Below are 24,061 nucleotides of genomic sequence, written 5' to 3' on the forward strand. Positions count from 1 at the left end.
GTCTGCTGATGTGCAGGTTACCTTCCCCCCAAACACGGACACACATATATACAGATACTTCTCGCTTTATAAGATAAATAGCCTGTGGCATCACGCTCTGTCTGCACTTGTTGTGTGGTTGTGCTTTGCATGTGTGGGATTCTGATACGTCCTTAAATTCGGGAATTGTCGTTTGTTTATTCAAAGTCAAAGACAGTCCAAAGTTGTGCAACTTTGCACATTTTTGTGGGTCTGAGGTGTATGCCACATTGTAGCTGCCAAAGCTCCGCTGCTCTCTGTCTCTGGTCCTCAGGGTGAGAGGGGGAGTGGCCAGCGGCTAGAGCGGCAAAAGCCAATGTGTGCTTCTTTTAGCGATATATATTTAACGATATCTTTTGCATTTATAATCCAAACAACGTCAAACTTGGCACTGCACTTACGCGTGCCCGTAGCAAGACACATGTCAAGTTTGAAATCCATCGGACTAACGGTTCGAGAGATATAAGATATAAACCCAGACAGACAGAAAGACGTTCCTACAATTTATAGAGAGATAATAATATGTCCTCTCTCCGAAGCTTCGAATATTCGATGCTCATTACTACCGAAGCTTCGAAGCTCAAAAAATGGTATTCGGACCAGCCCTAGTCCGCTGCTGTTCAGACACAAACACATTACTGGAAGCCTGACAAGATAGATTTTAGTGTGATATGTTATCCCACGATTCTCTTGTGATATCGCGACAGTCCAGCTGCCGTGCAATGTAAGCAAGCAGTAGTAGTTTAGTCAGAATGTAATAAGACTGAAGGCTCACTGAGGGTTTTTAAAGATCTATCTGGCCAAGCTGTTTCCTTTCAAAGACTTTGCTCTTTTAATGAGCGCTTGAAGTGCCGGTGCCTTCACTGAGTCGAAAAGAAATAAAAGTTCAGTCAGCCAACTCATGTGGAATATATTATGTAAATGTAGAATATGCACATAATTTATGTTTGGTGTCTAGGCTGTGAGAAAACATGAGAAAACATCAAGCTCAGCACAGTGGGGAGGGACGATACTAACTTTGGGTTAGATACGTTGACAGCTGCATCATAGCTTCCAGGTGAGCGGCGTGGTAGCAGCCATGGCAGCAACAAAGCGAGCAGAACACTGACGACAAAGTACGCCACCATGTTGGAAAGGGTGTGTTGGATATTTTGCTGTGAGAGGAGTGTATCATGTGAGGGTAGCGATAGTCTCGCTATGCCAGAACCTCCTGCAAAGAGCGCTGAAGGAGGGTCTGGCTACTCCACATAGCATTCGGGGATGAGAGGAAAACGTGCTCTGGTTTATTGGCATTTCTTTAAACCAATCAGAATCATCATGGGCGGTGCTAAACTCTGCAAAGAGCCGCTGCAAAATAGTCGTGCAACAGAAAACTCAGATTGGACAGATAGTCTAACTAGCTGTTTGGATTTACCCTGCAGAGATCTGAGGAGCAGTTAACCATAGTCCTCACAAATCCACCACATTTAAAATTCCAACACTAAGAAAGTGGAAGGAAACGGAAAATACATGCATCCGGCGGAATTTCCTGCAGCACCGGATCGATCCCGGAAGTAGAATGCAAAGGATATAGACTAGGGTAGCTGTGACTCAGGTTGGGCTGCTGGAACTGGCTCACTGGCTTCACTGCATTAAAGTATCACACACAGCTGTTTCTCTGTGCAGAGCTTCACTCCTGTGACATTGTTTTTATTTACTCCATATACTAATTAGTCTCCACTGTTACTCTGGGAAACCTGTTTTTCAGTTCTTTATTGCATTAAAAATACATTTTAGCATTGAAAACTTAATATGAAAACTGCAAGAATATTTTCAGCTCCTACAGTGTTGTAAACAGCTTGGCACTTTTAATTATCATTATTACACGGCCTTGTTGAATACTTGATTCTGATTCGTCATTCATGGCACTCAACGGTCTATCATTCCTGTACAACAGATCGTTGCTAAGTATAACAGACCGTTGCCATGGAGGGAGATCTGATCATAAGCTGCGTTTTAATAGTGATTCAACATGCCCTCGTTAACTTCCCCCTTAGCACTTGCCCTTGGGGGGAATCCTCGCCGGAACCTTAAGTGTTGTTCCAATTTTCTGAAAAAATGAAGTGAACTTGGCAAGATCGACCCTCGGAGGGCTGAGGGAGCGAGTGAACAATGATGGTCACTCCAGAGGTGGATATCACCCACAATGCATTGCAGTTATGCATTTGGTGCAAGAAAATCCCTCCATGGTTAGGTGGCAGTTATCCACAAATGCTTAAACTCTTGTTGCTGACACCAAAGAAGGAGAAGATGAATAAATTGAATAAATGCATTTCAACTTTTTAGTTTCCTCATTGTTAGCTTGATATTTTATTGAAACATGTAATAGAACTAATGTCAATTTAATTCATACATATTATTTACTTGATAATTGTATGTGTGATTTTTTTTTTTATTTCCAACATTATCTGTAAATGCATGGAAGAAATTCTGTTTTTGCGAGATGTAAGCATTAAAATGATTTATCATGATATAAATCACACATTTCTAAATCTGGAACCCATGCAGCTGATTACCAAGCCTTATTGAAATGAGTGTTTATGATGTGTAAAAAGCAATTGTAATACTTTTTATAAATAATATTTGTATTGCGCCTTTCATACAAGAAATAGGCCTGCTGTACAATAAGGAAATTGCATGACATAAGCAGACATAGAATGAACATAAAAATGGGGATAGAATGCAAAAATGAATAGAAAATAATATGGATAATAAAGTACACTTGAAGCAGTAGCGCTAAGCCTACAACTGGTGGTCGATCTGTATAGTTTGGGTTGAAAGTGAACGAGGGCAGATGTGTTCCATTTTACTCCCCCGCTCCTGCCCCGCCCACTTTCCCCCTGCTCTCCAAGTGGGCTCCGTGCAACATGTGCTATAACGTCATACCAAGGGATGAGGGGAAGTGAAGGAGGGCATGTTGAAAAACTAATGAATCACAGCCATAGACTCTGGTGGACCATTTATTTTCAATAAAATAGTTTTTAAACCAATGCTTTTGGACATACAGAGCTCATAGCACTGATCAGTAGACTAAAAGGGAGAGAGAGGGTGGACTAATGGGAACAGTGCTCAGGGTTAGTCTACTCAGAGTTCAGAGTTAGTATACTCAGAGTTAATGGCAAGTCTACTCAGAGTTCAGGATTAGTCTACTCAGAGTTCAGGGTTAGTCTACTCAGAGTTAAGGGTTAGTCTACTCAGAGTTCAGGGTTAGTCTACTCAGAGTTCAGGATTAGTCTACTAAGAGTTCAGGGTTAGTCTACTCAGAGTTCAGGATTAGTCTACTCAGAGTTCAGGATTAGTCTACTCAGAGTTCAGGATTAGTCTACTCAGAGTTCAGGGTTAGTCTACTCAGAGTTCAGGATTAGTCTACTCAGAGTTTAGGGTTAGTCTACTCAGAGTTCAGGGTTAGTCTACTCAGAGTTCAGGGTTAGCTTAAATGTTTGTTAAACCAGCCTTTTCTCTTTCTGTTTTAAGCAAAATTCCTGAGACATTCTGCTCCATGTTGGCATGATAGTATCTCCTACATGTTTACAGTCTGAACTGCTGACACCAGGCAGAATGGATCCATAGATTCATGTTGTGTGCACCAGATTCTGACCTCACCATCTGAATGTGGCAGCAGAAATCCAGAATATTCTGCTGTCCAGGTGTGCAGCCTCAGCTTCCTGTTGTTAGCTGCTACCTGTTGTAGTTGTTAGTCTTCTGCTGGAGCCCGTCTGCTTCCAGGTTCCATGGGTTGTGTGTTTAGCGATGCTCTTTAGCAAACCTCGGCTGTAATGCCTGCTTTGTTTGACTTCCTGTTCCGGCCATTCCCCTCTGAGCTCTCATGAACAAGGTGTTTTCATCCACTGAAATGCCGCTCACCTTTCTCTATAAACTCTAAACTAACTCTAAAGACTGCTGTGGGGAACATCAGGAGATCAGCAGTTTGTGAGACAGTCAGAGTCACTCAGATCACAACAACTGCACATGGTCACCTAAATGCATTGAGCTGCTGCCACACATTAGCTGATTAGATATTTGCATTAAGGAGCAGGTGTACTGGTGTACCTAATAAAGTGGCCACTGAGTGGACATCCTAATGCTCTGTAGAACCTGATTTGTCTCAGTCTGTCTCTATCCCCGAAACAGTCCTTTAGTTTGCTCTTTGTCTGTGTGTGTGTGTGTGTGTGTGTGTGTGTGTGTGTGTGTGTGTGTGTGTGTGATGTAAGTCTTGCTACACAACTCTGACATTTCACAGGAATTAAGTTGGACACTGCAGGGATTTACTCATCGTGCCGTCAGCCTTCTCTCCGTCTCTCTTTTCTCCTCGGACTTTTTTTTCCTTCCTCGCGCCAATATTCTGAGCTTGAAATTGGTGTGAAACTGGAACAATACTGAAAGCATCAACATAGCTTTTTCCCATTCTCCGTTGGTTTGTGTGTGTATTTGGGCTCCTCAAAGGCATTTCAACCATTAGAAAAGCAGAACCAGTAAGGTTCTCTCATCAATATTAGATGAGAATAGTTTTTTCTCATGTTGTGTGCTAAATAGCTTTGGCAGGGACATGCTCCCATTTTTTCATGTCTTTTAGACCACATTACTGCCTCCTGGAAAAAGATGAAAAAAGAATAAACTCTGCCATCATGGAACCCTGCCAACTCACTCAAAGCTGCACTAACTAATTTATGTTCCACCTTTCCACTACGCTGACACATTAGTACCTTAAATAGAGGTGACATGTTGAACTCGTTAGCAAACAGCTGCCTATGAGAGGCCGTATAGGAAATAATTCATACTTGGTCTCACATACAACACCATAACCTCACATATACACCATTATACTTTCACATATATACCATTATACTCTTGCACATAAACTGGCATAACCTTTTACATGCACAATCAAAATTTCCTTTATTTACTATCATACTCTCTTACACAGATTGCTATTCATAACCTCACATATACACCATTATACTCTCATATATATACCATTATACTCTTGCACATAAACTGGCATAACCTTTTACATGCACAGTCAAACTTTCCTTTATTTACTATCATACTCTCTTATACAGATTGCTATTATCTCTTACACAAACAAAAATACCCTGTTATATGCCTGATATGACAATATATGTAAGAGAGACAAATAGTATGTGTGAAACAGAATGATAGTATATATAAGTAAGATTAATAGTCTATGTGAATAAGAATAATTATATGTAAGAACCATAATTACTGTGTAAATGTAAGAGAATAACAGTATGTGCAAGAGAGAATACTTGCTTATGTGAGAGAGTTTGATTGAAACGGAAGGCAGTTTGATTGAAAAGGAAATAGTACTAAATTCTCAGTTCCTGATTGGCTTATACATGAAGAAGAATAGTTAACGGCCCACCTTCCCTTTCAAGACGAGACATGACATGACAAGATGGCAGACAGCGGACGGCTTAATGAAGCCATTGGACTCATTAATAACTTTTTGAATACTCCAAATGCTGTGACGTCAATGTCAGAAATGTTGGATCAACGACGACAGCCATCCACAGGGGCTATTTCTAACGCTAACGTTGACGATGAAATGCGCCGGCTCTTCAGACCTGGATCAGGTGCATCAACGAGCGGCAGCAGTAGTACTCTGCCAGGAGCTAGTCTTAATGCTAGCCAAGTGATGCAACCCCGATATCAAACTCAGCAGTATTTCGGTGGATGGACTTCAAAGTCAAGGAAGAGGTGAGTTTATTAAGGTAAAATTATTTCTGTAGCCGGGGGTATTGTTTTATTGAAGCCACCGATTTTTCCTGCTTCTTAGCTAAGTTAGCTGTAACGTTAATAAGGCAATGAACGTGTTAAAAAGTAGACATTCTCATGGCGATTGCCTTAACGTTAATTTCGTTTCAACATTAAGCTAGCTACCGTACATTGATGTGTGCCCCCATTTGGAATACCTGATAACTCAACTCATGTAACGTTAGCTAGCTAACGTTAGCTAACGTTAGTTAGCTAGCTAAAGCGTGACATTGACAATGGATACACCCGTAACAGCTGTAAAACAGTTTACCGGTATTATTTTAGTTAACGTAATGTGTATGTTATTTACCACGAGTTGCTTAGCTATTTAACGTTGTTTTTGCATTCGCGTTGGACCGCGCTGGACTCACATTCTAAAACTATTGTGGTGGACTCAAAATATAAAAAAATCCTTTATAATATGCCATGCTATTAATACTTTAGCTAGTAAAGTGACATTTACTTGGTCTAATTACCCAACAGTAGCTCACTGACAGGAATTGCATTTCCTGCTGTGGATCTATAAATGCATGCCATGTAGGGACTGTCTCATCTGCTCACTTCTCTCGCCTTTGGGAGGAGGACGCTGGATGTGGCGCGATATCATTGTCTGCAGAGGCAAATGGATAGTCTGTGATTACAGGGCAGAACACTGGAAAAGGCTCTAGAGATTTATGATCAGAAATGAACTGCATCAGCTTAAATCTGTGTCCGTGATCGCTTTTTTGTCACCTCTTTAAACCACCTTGTTACCTGCAAATCAGCACCCTCACCAGTTAATCCCACACACTTTACCATCAAAAAAGGTCTAGTATGATGATATGATTGCGGGACTACTGCTACTACCAATAATAATAATAATAATAATAATAATAATAATAATAATAATAATAATAATAATAATTATTATTATTATTATTATTATTATTATTATTATAATGATTGCAATGCCAATTATGACATTCTTTGTGCATTATTTTTTAGGTCTACTACCCAGAATCACCCTACCTTCAACAAGGATGTTGTATTGTTACCTCATCCAGCATGGAGTGAAGTTTGCAAGCATAAAACCAGAAGAAGGCTTCATGAAAGTGGCTGTATTTTAAGTGCCTTTGAAATGAGAAAAATGTGGGACTGCAGGATGGTTATTGCAGAGATTAGGGAAGCATTCAAGGACAGAATTCCTGAGGATGTCGGGTATTGTTGAAATATTCTGAATATACATGGGTTAATTGACACATAATTGTTTTGAAATTAAATTTTTTCTTGTTTTTCCATTTTTTCCCCAGTATTGAACTTTTGATGCCATGTGGAAACAAATTGGTTTCACCGAAGTTGCGCGAAGGACAGGAACTGAATGGCTTTATGATTCACAAAGTATTCAGATCAAAGGCTGTGTACATTAGACCATCAACCATCCTTCCAGTTCCTGTAAGATTTAAACAAATAATAATTGTAAAGAGGAGATTTTTGCTCGGTTTGGAGCGCACAGTTTTCATGGTTTGGTCAATTTGTTTAGCCCCTTTATTTTTTGATTACATTTTTTGTCATTTCCTTTTTCCTTTTTTGTGTTTGTTTTGTTTTTAGTTTAACAGTTCCGATTCAGAGGACAGTTGTGTAGAAGTTGACACGTCATCAGCGAATGACCCAGCTACCACTACCAATCAGACCAACAATTTTATGACTACAAGGGCTAGGGGAGCGCAACTTGCATCAACACAGCAGGTTTCTAGGTATCCTTTCACAAGGAGAGCCAGAGCGAACCAGCTCTCTGCATCACAGCAAGGGTCCAGTGACACCATGACCAGACCGAACCAGCTCTCTACATCACAGCAAGGGTCCAGTGACACCATGACCAGACCGAACCAGCTCTCTACATCACAGCAAGGGTCCAGTGACACCATGACCAGACCGAACCAGCTCTCTACATCACAGCAAGGGTCCAGTGACACCATGACCAGACCGAACCAGCTCTCTACATCACAGCAAGGGTCCAGTGACACCATGACCACACCGAACCAGCACGTGGAAAATGTTGCCACTGTTAACCAGATTCAATCAGCCAGCAATGATGACTATGCAACCTACCTTTCGATCATGGGTTCCATCTCAGATTTGTCTTCTGATGACGAGGAATTAAGCCAAGCTATCATGGCCAGTCTCGAGAGTCATGTGTAAGTGACTGAGTAGTATGACATTGTTAAATGAGTAGATGTTATGAGTTAACTTCATGCTATTCTGCAGAAATTGAAGTAAATTAAGTTTTGGGCTGAACCATTAATTGCATTTGCAATAATATCGCGATATGTTAAAACGCAATTTCCTAATCGCAAAGGCTGCAATTTGGTCATATGACCCGCGAGAGCAAATCAGTCTGCACTCCGCAGAGAAAGCATCAACTTGGCACGCTAACGTTACGTCATACCTTGAGCACATTTCTGTCATTCAAACAACTCTGAGTTGTATTTTAAAACTTTTACAGCCATTTTAATAAAATGAAGGGTTTTATTCGGGCTCGAGTCCATACATGCAGTTAATGGATACAGACACACAGAACTGAAGGCTCGGTTGGCAACGATTAGCTCTGATTAGCGGTTAGCTCACTTTTCAGTTATAAAAATATGGAGTGGAGGAGCTGCCACTGAGAGGGGTAACAACCCGACTGATTAATGACGTTCGGGGAGCTTTCACAGCAGCATGCCCGCAGTGTTTCAACGGTTTTATTAGTACAGTTAAAGGAGGATTCCGGCCAATTTTTACATTAATCTTGGTCGCTATAAACATGCGTGTACTTTCAATTGAAAAAAATCCGACCCGAATCGGTGCAGGCAACACGGAGAAGCTGAAGCTACGTGTATGAGCGTCCCCTGAGCTAAAAAGGCAGTTGTCGGGTCAAGTTTTAGAGTGCCTTTGTGCCTCTTAACAGACATAAAATATATATATATATATATATATATATATATATATATATATATATATATATATATATACATACACTGTCTAGTAAAGAAGACCAAAAAAGTGCAATCCACATGTTTACGTATGTTTATTACAGTAAATACTAATTAAATAATCTAAATACTACTAAGTGTGGTAAAGCCACATTTGTTTTTATATTTCTGCAATCTGCACTTTAGTTTGTGATTAGTTTCTGACTTTCATATGAATGTTTACACCAGGCTTGGTCAGTGCTCAATATACTACTGTGACTGAAGTAGTTAAATAAAAGATGTCATTCATATAAATTCATGCATCACCAAATTTCATCATCACATACAGGCCTGGCCTCCAGGAAAGAACAGTTTGTTTAATCTAATCTTGTGTTGTTCATACTATACAATGATTTATTGCTTGTCTTTATTGAATCACAAGTAGATTATTTTCAAAAATCGTTCAGCCCTACAAAAAATTCTTACAGGGATCACCTGTATTGATTCATGAAACCTTCTGTCTATATAGTGCTGGTACAGATAACCCTCTAAAGCGACAATATTGCCCTGCAAAAAAAGGAAGTAGTACTAACATATATGATGGCAAGAAAAAGGCAAGATTTGGGTCATTATGTTGCTGTACGATCAAGCTGCCCAACTGGTCTCTTTTTTTAATTAATTGCCTTTTTCTTGTGGTTATATGGATATTGTTAAGAAATTAGTTGGCAGTGATAGTTAAAAAAAAATTTAAAAAAAGTGATTTTCCACTAGTACCATCCTTGAGTTAACTGCTGCGGCTTTTGGTTTTCTCTAAAAGGTATGCTCTTGTTCATGAGAATTTTTTTTTTTCTCTTTCAACAGGACATCTGAATGCACTAACACTAAATCAGCGCAGGATGTACTCCTCAGTCTTGCATCCCAAATTGTCAGTAACCAAAAATGCAGATTCAACATCAATAGGTCCTCAGTACTGGATGGTGCCATGCGTGGCTTCAAACGACTGTCCCATCCAATCCCTCGTACCAGATGTGCATCAAGTTTTCAGATGACTTGGGAATAGATGAAGAGGCTGTGGACCTTGGTGGTCCTAGGAGGGAATTTTTACGATTGCTTATGGAAGCCTTGATACAGTCACCGATGTTTGAAGGAAAGGATGGCAAAATGAATTTGGGTCTGGACAGTTCTGGTAAATGCTATATTTTTGGTCCCAAAGTATTGATTGCTTTATATTTCCTATAATCACAGCCCTTGTTTTGTCCTATTCATGTTATCCTATGTTTTGTCTGTCAATGTTATGTTTTCTCCAGCTTTAAGAGAAGATCGCTATTTCATTGCTGGCCGAGCCATTGCTGTAAGTCTTGTTCATGGTGGTCCTCCTCCAGGATTCTTGGCACCAACACTGTATGCTTGCCTAGTTGGTGAAAAGTCCTCAATAAAGCCTGTCTTGGAAGACATTGCTGATGCTGACCTGTATGAGAAGGTTAAAAAGGTAATTGTACTTTAAATATATTGTAAAATGCGAATATTAAGTGTATATTTCATTCCATGTGTGATGGCTGCAGCTCAATGGTTAAAGCAAGGTATCGCTGGTCTAACAGAACTGAAGTAGCTGGGCCAATCACACTAGAAATATTTGCAAATTTATTGTTTCGTTCTGTCTTTTGTGCGTTGTTTTTTTAGGTGTCAGAATGTACATCTTTGGATGACCTGTTACACGCCACAGAACCACTGCAAGATTACCTGGCAAATGCTGGGTGCCTCAGGCCATTAAAATGCATTGAAGACAGAGACCTACTTGTTCAAGACATCCTCATGTTTCAGGTGGTCCACAGAGTCTGCGGGGCACTTGAAAGGTCTGTGTCACACTATTGTTTATAAACCAAATTAGTGCGATTGTTATTACATTAATAATAACACAAAAAAACTGTATTTGGAAATATTTCTGCTGTTTTTCTCTGCACAAATAGAAGAAAATCAAAACATTTGAGCATCTTTTTTTATTTTGTATATAGTGGTAGTAGTGGAAAGCAGTGTATTTTTTTAAGAGTGTTCCCTTTCAACTAGGCCTACCAGAACTGTGCAAGAATAACCCAACTCAAAGAAAAACAGCCTCAAACAGTTCATACAGTCAGCAGGCAATTTCTGTTTGTAAAGTAGGCTGTACAACAATTATATTTTCACAATTAAGACATATTACACATAGAAAAACAAAACTTGAAACAGTGAATTCACTTTACTTTTTCACCTGATTATTCTAAAAATTACTGGCAGCTTACAAAACTGGAACTGAACTGGATTTCAAATTATGTTAGGAATTTTCAAAACATTATCAAACATCATTGACTTATATTTTTGGCTAAAATTTCATCCTAGTTTCTGATAGCATCTTATTTTTATTTATTGGTTTATTTGATATTCTAGCTCATTCTGCATTAGTAATACAATAAATGATTAGCATTCCAATTTGAAACATAAGTATTTTTATTTTTTATAGATTTGTGGAGGGCCTGAATACCCTTGGTGTTCTGAATGCAATCCGAATGCATCCTGGCAGTTTTAGGCCCTTAATGTGCCATGAACCATCTGCACTCACTGCTGACATAATGGATCACCTTTTCCACATCCGCCTGTCTGAAGTGGGAAGCAACAAGAGAAGAGCAGAGGAACTTGTGGTACCATTTTGGAGGGACTACCTGCAGGATGTTGAAGGTAAATACTGCAGCTAGTTAAGGCACAATCTCTCATGCTATTGGTCACTCCAAATGTACATAATATTGAACAAGGAAAAAACATTTGAACTACAACTTTCACAGTTGTATCACAATTGTAAAGAACCCTCTGGCCAATTTGTGAACTGCTTTCACATTTAGTCTGTATTTCTTTCTTTCCATTCACTATTTGTTATGTTTTACTCTTCTTACCACCCCCTATATTATTTATTCTTTGATTCTTTAAATTCTACTATTTTTCTACTTAAACCCTTTCTATCACCATCTCACAATTTCATTGTTTTCTTTGTTTTTTTTTGGTTGTTTACAGAGCAAGAAGGACCATCAAAGCTAGGTAAAATCCTAGCCTTTGCCACAGGTGCAAGTGTCATCCCTCCAGTTGGCTTCTCCCCTCAGCCATCAATCGATTTCCTGCATGATCATTCCTCCAGCCCGAGACGCTGTTTGCCTATGGCCAACACCTGCATTAACTGCCTTAAGCTACCGCTTTTTGACAAATATGGGGATTTCAGGGAGAGAATGGACTTTGCAGTTGGTAACACACAGGGTTTTGGTAGGGAATAACAGAACATCATGAGTGGTTAGTTCCAAGTACCCTCTTGAGGATGTTTGGAATAGACAGGTTAAGAATACACAGTGAAAATATATGTTTGTTTTTTTACCAGAAAAATTAGCAAGAAAAAGAATTATAGCGATTGCTGATAAAAACACATCACCTTTTGAGTGTTAAAGGTGAAAGGGTTCAGATTTTTTTTAACCTGTACCCTATTTTACTATGTTTGTTTGTCTAAGTGACTGATGGGGAGAACAATCTTTGAAATTGGTCCAGTATTTATTAAGATCCCTGTAGTCGGCAGTGGCGAAACTAGATGCAATGTTAGTTATTGGGTAATTGCTTGTTTTGTCACTGACATGCTCAGATTATTATTCTAAATCTTTTTGTTAAAGGACAATTCTGGCGTAAAACGAACCTAGGGGTTATTAACAGATGTGTACCTCTCTCTGCTACATGTTTTCATGCTAATCGAATGAGTTTGTAGCTTGAAAGACGCTAGCGCGGACCGCTGAATAGCTTACAACGCTAGTATTTAGGGCACAGGGAAAGTAAAAAAAAATCGCTATTTATACCACTAAAAAGGCTCAAAATATCACCACACTTCAACGGTAGCATAATGAGGGTCCCTAAATGTTAACCGAAGCATTGAGAACTTTGTAAGTGTACAGACAGTTTATTAAAAAGATAGATTACAAAGACACTCACGTTCATGTTTACATGCCGCCGCCGTCTTGAAAACCAGTCATGACTTACAGCTGGCGATGCAAACTAAAATCAAAAGGAGTTTGCTCAATATATCTGAAATAATCACACTATAACTTGTCTAGTGTACTCAGTGGATAACTGTCCATCTGGTCCCTCCAGTCTGGGTCGCCGAAAGAGTTTCAAGTCCAGCCCTGTTTATCAGAGAGGGGAAATCTTCAGACTGTACAAAACACTGTGTCTCTTGGGCATCGCGACGCAACAGGTCCCACTCCGTGCAACACACACTCAACACTCCTGTTCGGTGGCCATAGCTTCACAATGTCCGCAGGTACACCACCAGTTTCCTGAAGTACGAGGATGTGTTGCGGCATTGACTACCGGTAGCTCTCTCTCTCTCGTAGGCCTTTCACGGAGCTCCCGCATCTTATCTTTTCAATAAACTGTCTGTACACTTACAAAGTTCTCAATGCTTCGGTTAACATTTAGGGACCCTCATTATGCTACTGTTGAAGTTTGGTGATATTTGGAGCCTTTTCAGTGGTATAGTGATTTGTTTTTACGTTCCCTGTGCCCTGAATACTAGTGTTGTAAGCTAATCAGTGGTCCGCGCTAGCGTCTTTCAAGCTAAAAACATTCGATTAGTATGAAAACATGTCCCAGAGAGTGACAGAGTGGGTACACATCTGTTAATAACCCCTAGGTTAGTTTTGTGCCAGAATTGTCCTTTAAAGAGTACATTATAACAGCCCTGAAATCGCCATTGCCAGATTCAGTAATTTTATCATTGTAAACAGAAACAAAATAGTTTTAGTGGACAAAATTGACTATGCGCATTTGCACTATAGGGTTACATAGTCACAAATACATGGGAAAATAAGGTCCAGGTTAAAAAACAAAAATGAACCTTTAAACCTAAATTGTTTGTATTTTACAAACATCCTGCACACCTTTGTTTTTTCTTTAAAGGTTCAAGGCACAGTAATGTAAAAAATAAAATCCAAATGTTGTTAATGTTACATTATTCAGTTCATTACAAAACAACCCAAATTGTGATAGCATGTTAACACTTGGTGTCGGCTGCATTTTCAGTATCAGCGTTCACTAAGAAAATTCACTAGACTTAAAAATAATTGTATGCCGTGGTTGCCATCATCAATCAGTGGGTCTACTGTTTCTTGAAGTGTGTTAATAACTGTTTGATTTACATTAAAGTCATTTACAGGAACAACAATGTTGTTATCAGTCTCTAAATGTAGAGGCCTATCTTCATCGATTCCAAAGGTCTCATTTCCTGTAAAAATGTCATCAATTGCCAAGTTACCAGCTCCGGCACTGTTAAGAACCCCTCTCTGCCACAGTTGTAGAGGGGTTTGTCCTCCCTGTGTAGATAATCCATGGTTGTTCCACTGATTTCGAAATTCTGCAGCCGCTCTCTGAACTCTTGGCAAGTAGATGTAGTGAAGACAAAACAAATGGAGTTCATCTGTAGAATCCAGTATGCCCTCATTTTCCATGAAGGCAAACAGGTTACTGAAGTCAAACGACACAACTCTATTTAGCTCTGCCCACAACCGCTCTATCCTCTGATTGTGGACACTGCGGCCAGTAATGACACTGCGTCTGTTTAACCCTCTTCTCTCCAGCATATACCGGGCCACCGCTGTGTTCTCCATGCCATGGTCACAGCGTATTCTTAAGGGAAGGCCAAAGCTCTGTACACCAGTGCAAAATAGTTCCAATACACTTGATGCTCTGTTGTTATTGAGGCACTGCAAGTATATGATGGTCCGACTAAAGCCGTCAACACATCCATGAAAGACCATCCTCCACCTCACCAGTTTATGGTTCCCATCAATATGCCTGTGTGAAAATTGAAATGTCGACAATGAAAAAAAGAACTGCAACCATGGTAAATATTTTTACAGAACCAGAATCTGTTCCCAACTTGATTGACCTATTTGTTATTTTTCTCAACTCGTGGTTTACAACATATCTGAAGCCTGTGATATGGCATTTAATACCTTAACCCCCTTTACTGCTGTTGATGTGTATCAAGTCAAAAAACCTTCATATGTTAGTAGATTAATTTCTAAAATCCTATGGCAAAAAGCATTCCAAAAAGTGTTTCATTGAGAAGGTCCATTGCCAGACAAATAAAGTATATGTATGTTGTATGTCAACTCATTTACAGAAATTGTTTAAAACAAAGGGTGCACCATTATATTAACATGACATTAAACAACAGTGTAAGACCATTCCTAGTCTAATATAAAATATATTAAAATATTGGGCGGATGAAATTTGTTGTGAGCATTAAGGGTCTCCTCAGGATGAATAATATTCCATCCAATACTTTTGCCTTATGTACTGTATAATCATATGATGTGGTAAATGCATTCCGGTGTTTTGGTATAAAAATACTACAAAACTAATTAAGAAAAAAAACAACCATCTGAAACATAAGAGTAGTTCCAACATTTGTATTTAATGTTACTACAAACATTTTCTGTGGTATATGGACTTCTATACTCTAGTGTACTATTGCAATATTAAGAGTATTTAAAAAAACATGAAATTATTATTTGACCAGTTTGTGTATTCGAAGACAGAACTATTTCCAAACAGAAAAAATACTCACCATAACTGATTGGGCGTTTGAACATTGTAAATTCTTCGTCGAATTGCGCGGCGTCGCCGGTAGGCCCGTCCAACTGGATCAAGATGTTGCAGGCAGCGTCTCACGCGCCAGCGTTGTATTCTGATGTTGCGTGATAGCAGGCCTCCTAACACATACCTTTCCCCTGCATTTGGGGTGGTTTGAAGGATCTCTCTAATAATGTCAGTCAAGACCTTGTCAGACATTTCTGTATAGGTCAGTGGTCCAATTTCAAGTTGCTCTCTATGTCTGTACAGTGTCCGCCTGCTGATTCCAAAGCATACAGCTATTCTTTGCCAACTCATTCCAAGAGATAAACAGTGGGTAATTTGACCATGTAGCATGCTGTACTGAGGGCGACCAGGAAGACCATTTCTGATAGTTGGAGGTGCTCTTGAATCAAACATAGCTCGTTGTCTCACTTCTAATGATCTTGAATTTTCATTTGAATTGATAATAGAACAAAGACAAGCATACGTAGCCTCTAGTGCACCCAAACTTTCCCGACTGTCACTCCCTCCTAACTGCTGGCAAATCAAAATAAAGGAAAACATTGTCCGTCTGTAAGAATCAAGCTCACCAAATAATCTTTGCAAAACCATGCTGTCAGGTCCCATGCTCTCAGTTTCCCTTATAATGTCATGAACACACCGCATTGTATCTGTAAAAAACAAAGTAATGTCCTCCTCATTACCATTAACTTCCACAAAAACAAACGGGACTTGCAAAAGAAGGTAAATAAAATGAAAATTCATGTCTACCCTGCTAAACTTCCTAACAAAAACTGTAAAAGTTATCCTTTAAGTGTCGTAAAGTTCTACTGCTTGTTGTAATTGTGCCTTGTAGTTCCAGTTTAGCTTGCAGTGCTCTGGGCAGATACACGCTTGTTTTTAAGGCTGTCAGCGAATCAGGGAATGAGGATTTAAACTGTCTTCCTGTTTGATCAAACTAACTTCCTTTTTAATTATACTCTCACACACACTACTATACTCTCTCACACACACACACACACGCTACTATACTCTCTCACACACTACTATACTCTCACATACACTACTATACGCTCTCACACACACTATTATACTTTCTCACATACACTACTATACTCTCACATACACTACTATGCTCTCTCTCACACACACTACTATACTCTCTCACACACACTATTATACTCTCACACACACTACTATACTCTCTCACACACACTATTATACTCTCACACACACTACTATACTCTCTCACACACACTACTATACTCTCACATACACTACTATGCTCTCTCTCACACACTACTATACTCTCTCACACACTATTATACTCTCACACACACTACTATACTCTCTCACACACACTATTATACTCTCTCACACACACTACTATACGCTCTCACACACACTACTATGCTCTCTCACACACACTACTATGCTCTCTCACACACACTACTATACTCTCTCACACATACATGTAAAAGGAGTATAATAGTGTGTGTGTATGAGTATAGTGGTGTATATGCAAAATTATGATAGTGTGTGTAAGACAGAAGTATGAATTATTTCCTATATGGCCTGTTTCCACATACAGCAGTTACAGAACAACATGATTATTCATCAGGAGTCCACCTGATGAATGTCAGTCCAGTATTCTCTCACTTTCAGCTGTTTTTAGTCTCCTGAGGGAAACATCTGTCTCTGTAGCTGCTGAATACTCCTGTGTTCACTAGGGTGACCATATTTTGATTTCCAAAAAAGAAGACACTCGGCCCGGCCTCAAGACACAAATTCAGACAGGCTTCTCAGAGTTTAATGAACATGCTTTATTATGCCTCAATGGTACAAAAATAACTTCGGTAATAAAATAAAATAAAATATGTAACAACCTGTAACAAAATAGCAATAAAATAAATACATAATATGAAATAATGTTCTAAATATGACCTGTGTTAGAAAATCCAGCTTCAACAAAATATCTCTTAATACCTTTTCAATGTAATAAGATAAATAATAAAACCGTCTCACAAAGATACTAACTTACAACTTTACTTTACTTCTAACTAACAAATAAAAAAGTATCTATATTTGTAATCTTTAGTTGTCTTCTTCATCCTGCTTTTCTTCTACATCCTCCTTGTCTGCCCATCCATATTTTGCTGTAGAGCTGATCTTTCCCAGCAATTTTCGGTTGCTCAACAAATAAGCATATAAGTATTTGCAAGAAGTGTCTTTGAAATTGTATTGCACTAATAGAATCCCCTTCAGTGACTCAACAGACGGATGGTTCCTCTCCTTGATCCACTGGCTCTGCATCAGTGAGAAAACCCTCTCAACATTTTCATTGTGAGAGGGAAGTGCAAAGATAAACTTTTTGCCTTCTCAAAATATTTGGTCCACTTCTGATGCACCTGCAGGCCACTGAACTCCTCATCACTGTTGCACCTTTCTGTGAATTTCTTCAGATTGGCGACCTGGTCAGAACACTTGACATCATCAACTGCCACCCCCTTCTCTCCAAGGTACTTGATGCAGGCCTCCACATCATTCCAGTTTGGTGGCTCACTCAGATCCATCCACATGAATGTTGAGAACTCTTCCATGGGAGTCATCCACTTCTCCAGATACTCCAGACATGCACTGTACAGGCCTTGCACATCAGCACAGAACACCTCACACCTTGTCTTGCTGTGAGAGAGCATCCTTCTGTAATCAATCTCAACAAAATCACAGTACTCCTTCAGGCTCTCAGTGCGCACAGTGTAAATGTGGAAGTACTGGTAGATTGTAAACATGATATTCTCAATGTCAACATCTATTGTGTCTGCCCCATGATGAGCACAATTACTCAATATGTGTGCTGGGCAACCCACAACGATCAGTCTTGTTCTGCAGCAACCTCTTCAAATTTGCAAACACATTCTTTCCTGCTTCATCACGTCGGAGTCCTCCAAAATTTGTGTTGCAATTGTTGCCAGTAAATGCAATACATTTTTCAGACAAATAGTTTTTTGCCAGTGTTTCAGTGAGATATTTTGCAATGGTTTCTGCTGTCTCATTAGGTGTGTCTTTAACCTAAATCAATTTTGTGTCACGGTTTGTCAGGAAAGGCTTGGAACCAAATGCAGTTAAAGGTGGTTTATTAAACAAAAATGAAGTATATACCAAAAAATCCAGAAAGCAACATGCAAAAACTAATTCTAGAACAGCAGAACAGGATCACAAAACTGGAAATCAGAGACAAACGGTAGACTCCAGACACGAACACACAGTAACAGAATACAATGATCCGACACCAGACAAAGACAAGACAGAAACTAAATAAACCAGGTAACGAGGACTAACAAGGGACAGGTGACACTAGGCTGGGCAAACAGGTGAAACATATTAGGGCAATCACAAGGGAGGGAAAACTAAAGACAGGAAGTAAAGTAGACAAGACAAGGGAGACAAGACGGACTTCAAAATAAAACAGGAAACAGAACAAAACAGAAAATCACAATCGTGATATTTTGTTTGCACAACATCCTTCTTCCAGTCAAAATACTGGATTATGATTGGGAATATTTTCACTGCTCTGTGGTTACTCCCATCTGTAGAAACACCACAGTACTGGATTGTTTTGAGTGCTTCATGAGCGACTTCAACAGAGTGGGGCGCTATAACACCACTGACAATGGCTTCGGTCTGCGAGCACTACTAAACCTTTTAGTGATGTCAGAGTCTGGAAATGACTTTTTTAGCAAGGTACTGGTGCTGTAGTGCTGTTGTGGTGTTTCACAGTATGAAATGCCATTGCACCTTCCACTGCGTTTACAGCATCCTCTGATTTCCAAGGTCTAAAAAAGAACAGAAGAACTCTCACCTCGCACAGCTTTTTTATGTTTTTCGGTGTCCATGTGAGCTTGAGATCTCCAGCACCTTTATTAGACACTGAGACATATGTGCCAGCTTTGCACATGGTGCACTCCGCCTCCCACTTGTCCCGACCGGGACGGTACGTGGGAAATCTTTTTTGCAGTTCAACTGTGAAGCTGCACTTACGCTTCGGCATTTTGTGTGCAATGCTGCTCTGCTGTCTGCTCTGCTCCCTGTGTATTCTCGGGAATTACGTCACGCAACAAAGTACCGCAGTATTGTGTGCAAAGCGCCAGTCAATTTAAGTACACGCTTAATGGTCCCATGAAAAACAGTGAAAACCGGACATTTTCTTATTTATATATATATAAATTTATAATTTATAAAAAAAAAACGGACGCCCCGGACAGTACGTAAAAAGTGGACATGTCCGGTCAAAAGAGGACGTTTGGTCACCCTAATGTTCACCAGCTAGTCTCTGACTGTCTGTCTGCTGCTGGGCAGGTAGAGTACAGAAAGTTGTTCAGAGCTTTATCTCTGGAAACAGCTGCTGCTGCTACAGAGCAGTTTGATGTGAGCAGTCATTCTCTGTAGGTTTGTTATTGCGAGCGACAACTTTCACATTTCACATATCATTTCCATTTCCATTTCCATTTTGATTAGTGCAGCCAAAGTTTTAGCTCCAGATAGAGCTCAATGATTTTGATTAGCATGACTATCACATTTTGGATAATGTGGCCAACACATCAGTCTTTTAACTATTGCTTTGTGAGTTCTCGTCACACGGTGTGTAATGTCTGAACGTCGTGAGTAGCTCAACCAAAGAGTGATTTTCTTCCTCTGATTGTTTTTTAAAATATCTTGAAAAAGCTGTAGGCGCAAAAGAACAAAATATCTAAGATTATATCACCAGGAAATAGCATCTGAAAGCTTAAGACAACCTTTGTTCATGTTTTGCTTGTGGTCATGTGAATAATGAATCCCTCAGAAGAAAAGTCAGATATAGTGTGTTGTTACAGCTTTGAGGGTCAGATGTTTACTAGACATACAAAGTATCCGACTCCAGGATCTTTTGGAGATGATGATGCCTGGAATAATTGCGTTTGCAGTCTTTGGAAGTATGACATTTATTTTGTTGCTTTAAAAAGAGACCATGAAGGAGAGGAGAGCTGTGAAATGAGCGAGCAGAGAAAAGACCAGGTGTATGGAGCTGTGACGTGTCAAGTGTGCTCAGCTCTCCTTGTGAGTCACCACAGCTGTGAGACTCAGGGATGCTCTCATTCTAATGAAACTAAATAAATGCCGCAAGTGGCAGCTGTGTGCTCCCGATTGGTGATAATCACGCTGTTAAACAAGATAGAGAACCGTTAATCAACCACCGAACCCAACCTGTTTTATTTTTCAGTGCCACTTTTTCTACACGATACACCCACTCCACCCTCTCGTCCAAACACGGTCACTTCTGGCACTAAAATACCAAGATGACAACGGCCAAAATGCCAAACTCGAGGCTTCCAAACAGTAGCCCACAAACCAATGGCTGATGTCATGGTGGAAAGGTCCACTTCTCTTCTACAGTCTATGGGACAGAGACAAGGACTCCAAGGTGCTGATCCTGCTGCTGGGAGCAGCTCCAGCTGTCAGAGGGCTCTCTTTCTCCCCCGCCCACAGTAGTAGAACAATCTACGCTAAATAAACACACACATTGCTCCAAACGTTTCTTTAATGTTGAATAGCAGCACAAGTAACCCTTCGTTCAAGACATGCACAAGACCAGCTTAGCTGAAAGCGTGCTCACTGGATGCATGTGTTGCTGAAATGCACAGCACGGTTAGAGCAAGCATGGAGAGGAGACAGTGTCTCCAACAGACAAGGACGTCCTCCTTACATTCAACAATGTACCTCATATAGCGCGAATACGTCTGGGGAGTCTTCCCACTCCACGTTTTTATAAAAGATTAAGGTTTCAATCTAGCCTACCTTTGCGGCCTACAGTTCACTTCACTCATTGCCTGTGTGTCATTATCAACAATATGAACATAAGTTCAGGATGTGTACCTCACAGATCCTCCTGATGCTAGATGCACTCGTCTACCCCATTTGTGCTACAAAAGGTAACCCAAAATTAATTAGCATCTAGTATGTGAATGATTATTATATCTCAATTAGACCAATATCTCACATCCCTTTCCTTGAATGTATGTTTCATGACGTTATTACTATTATGACATGCACTACGCATGATATCCACAAATAGTTGTTAAGTGCTGCTTTGATATGGGGTCCTGATCACTTACTAACATGATGTGTGACAGGCCTTCAGCTAATATGCCAACTTTTAAAAGTTCTTTGCTGATTTGTTTGTGTATGCTCATGGCAGTTTTTTATATTGTTGCGTCAAACTCTTAAGTGGCAGTCAGTCGACTCAACAGTTTCTTGTCTTCTGTGACAAAGTGACATGTCAGCACGGTATGTGTTCTCATATTGAAGCTGCATGTCCACATATCGCTTGTGATGCCTATTCCGTATTCTAGTGCTTTGTTGACAGACTTACACAGACTAGGGTTTTCTTTTTTTTAGCCTGCTCTTTTTCTGTCGCAGACGGTCTGCCTGTGAGGGAGAACAGATTGTGCATCCACTGCCCCATTACACACAGCGATATTTATTAGCCCTTGTGCTACTCGAGTAAACCCCTAACCAGGCACAACATCAAATGAGCCCAGGTCTCTAGCAGCAGAACTCCACAAACTCGTCCACGAGTTTAGATTTTGCTGCAAGTGCCACCTTGATCTGATGGAGCTTGTTGAGTGGGCTTGCTTGGCTAGGGGGCCACAGGTCCACTACATGAACGCTGATTCAGTTTAGATTTGCCTGTCTTATGGCCATCATATTTGCCCAATGCCTCACAACTCAAGCAGAGCATAGTCTGTAATGGTGTCATCGGACAGGTTGTCTCTCCCAGACCCTTCTAGTCCCACTCTGTATGCAACCATAAGATCACCTGTTATGGCATTTTTTCTGTAACCTACTCAGAATGCTGCTTTGACAGTTTTTGACCAGCCGGCCCAAACCCTTAATTTTTTTCTTTAGTAAGCTTACAACACGTCCAATTTGCAGGTTGGGGCACATGTGGGTTGACCCACGAATTGCTACTGTGGAGACTACAGAAATCTACATTTTTTCATGGTTCTGTTTAGGCACTCTCAGGTTAAAGACACGGTATGTAATTTCTGCCACGACAGATCTCTCAATCAAAACAGTAAGAAAAAGATGGATTTTGATGATGTTGTGAAGTAGCGTGGGATCATGGGAGTTGTTGTCTTCAACTGATGAAAACCTATTTGACGTGACTCAGACAGAACTAACGTTCATGGACAAGTTAATGTATTAAAGTTTTATTCACATCACGTTAATATGTTATGTAATTTCATTCTAAAGAAATAGCCGCAAGCTAACGTAATGTTAACTGGCTAACTTAGCATAATATGAGTTGACTACCCATACAGCTACTGCAGCTAACGTTATGTGGTCAATTTAATGGTGGGTTAGCCCAGTGCTGTTATCCATAGAACTTACGTTTCCCTTAAGGCTCTGACACACCAACCCGACGGCCTACTATCGGCAGAAAAGGCAGTCGGACTGATCAGTCGGCTCCCGTCTCTCAAAAAAGTGCCTTGGAACACACCGAAGCGACGCCGACTTGAGCGTACGTTCTGCGTGTGCGCGAGACCTAATATGTCTCCATAACAGCTTGCGGCGTTAATCTGTATTGTCACCCAAAAAATGAAAACCGGAAATGACGGAACATCTCTCTAGACCTAGTAAACACAGAGCACGCTGTCGTCAGTCATTGTTTTCATCAGAGAGTGTTGATAGTAGTCAAGAAGGATCGTTGTTGTCATTACTCGCTGAACGGAAGAAAATACGATGGCTAGTAATAAGAAGATACTGGCGTTATCATCTCTCTGGCTTTTTCTTGTGGAAGAAGCATTGATTCGCTAGTCAAGGGCTAGCATTCCACCAATCAGATTGGTCACTGACATTGCCCACTGGCCGATTCAACAAGTCAAATAGGCCAAAATGGATGCCGACGGCTCCTCCGACTGATGACGGTACGGAACACACCGAACAGACTCGAGTCACCGACCTCGCCAGACTGTCCGACGGCCGATAATCGGGTTGGTTGGTCAGAGCCTTAAGTGATGGCCAAATGGAGCTTTGTGAAGCATCGTGAACCATTTTCTTTATTTTCTAAACCCACTAGATGGGGCTCTTGGTTTAAAGAAAAAGGCTCAAGTAATGACTGTGGGGGAACTCAGTGTGCTGTCAACACTTTGTTAAGCAGAGAGTGCCATCTAGTGGGCTCAGAAAATAAAGACAGTGCTTCATGAAGCTTCATGTGGACATCACTAGTTTCCACCAAAACCTATTTGGCAAATCAATGAATGTTATTTCTTGGTTTAGGACATTTTGTGTACTCATTTATCCATCCAGTTGTCTATAAAATGTATCTGTTTATTTCTCAATAAGCATGTGTTTGTGAGCAGACACTCTCTGGCTCAGTGAGTGAGTTTACAGTCATTTACAGGAGCACAGATAGTACTTTATGATACTTACATTGCTCCACAGTAGTTCAGTGGTTGTATTCATTCACTCATTGGCACAGTTAGTTAACATGACATTTATCTTCCCCTCTATTCTTATTTCTGTCAGCATAATTCAAACTGAAACCCTGCCATAACTATAATGCATCGTAAGCCAACACATGGCTGATATATAAAATACATGCTGCATGTCTAAATATTTAT

The 24,061-nt window shown here is 40.2% G+C and overlaps 1 protein-coding gene and 2 long non-coding RNA genes across 5 annotated transcripts in view; 2 read left to right on the forward strand and 1 right to left on the reverse strand.

Annotated features, from left to right (window-relative positions):
- LOC116040215 (cytosolic carboxypeptidase 4) overlaps window positions 1-24,061 on the forward strand; it is a 125,380-nt gene that overhangs the window by 69,787 nt on the left and 31,532 nt on the right. The window lies entirely within an intron of this gene.
- LOC116040216 lies at window positions 537-22,838 on the reverse strand. Its single transcript, XR_004102610.1, has 3 exons — window positions 22,826-22,838; window positions 6,272-6,276; window positions 537-634 (listed from the first exon to the last, which is right to left on the reverse strand). It is a non-coding gene; the product is annotated as an uncharacterized LOC116040216 (long non-coding RNA).
- Window positions 11,181-12,433, forward strand: LOC116040218. Its single transcript, XR_004102611.2, has 3 exons — window positions 11,181-11,471; window positions 11,802-12,139; window positions 12,184-12,433. It is a non-coding gene; the product is annotated as an uncharacterized LOC116040218 (long non-coding RNA).

This window comes from Sander lucioperca, chromosome 7 (assembly GCF_008315115.2).
Source record: "Sander lucioperca isolate FBNREF2018 chromosome 7, SLUC_FBN_1.2, whole genome shotgun sequence".
In the NCBI taxonomy this organism is placed as follows: domain Eukaryota; kingdom Metazoa; phylum Chordata; class Actinopteri; order Perciformes; family Percidae; genus Sander; species Sander lucioperca.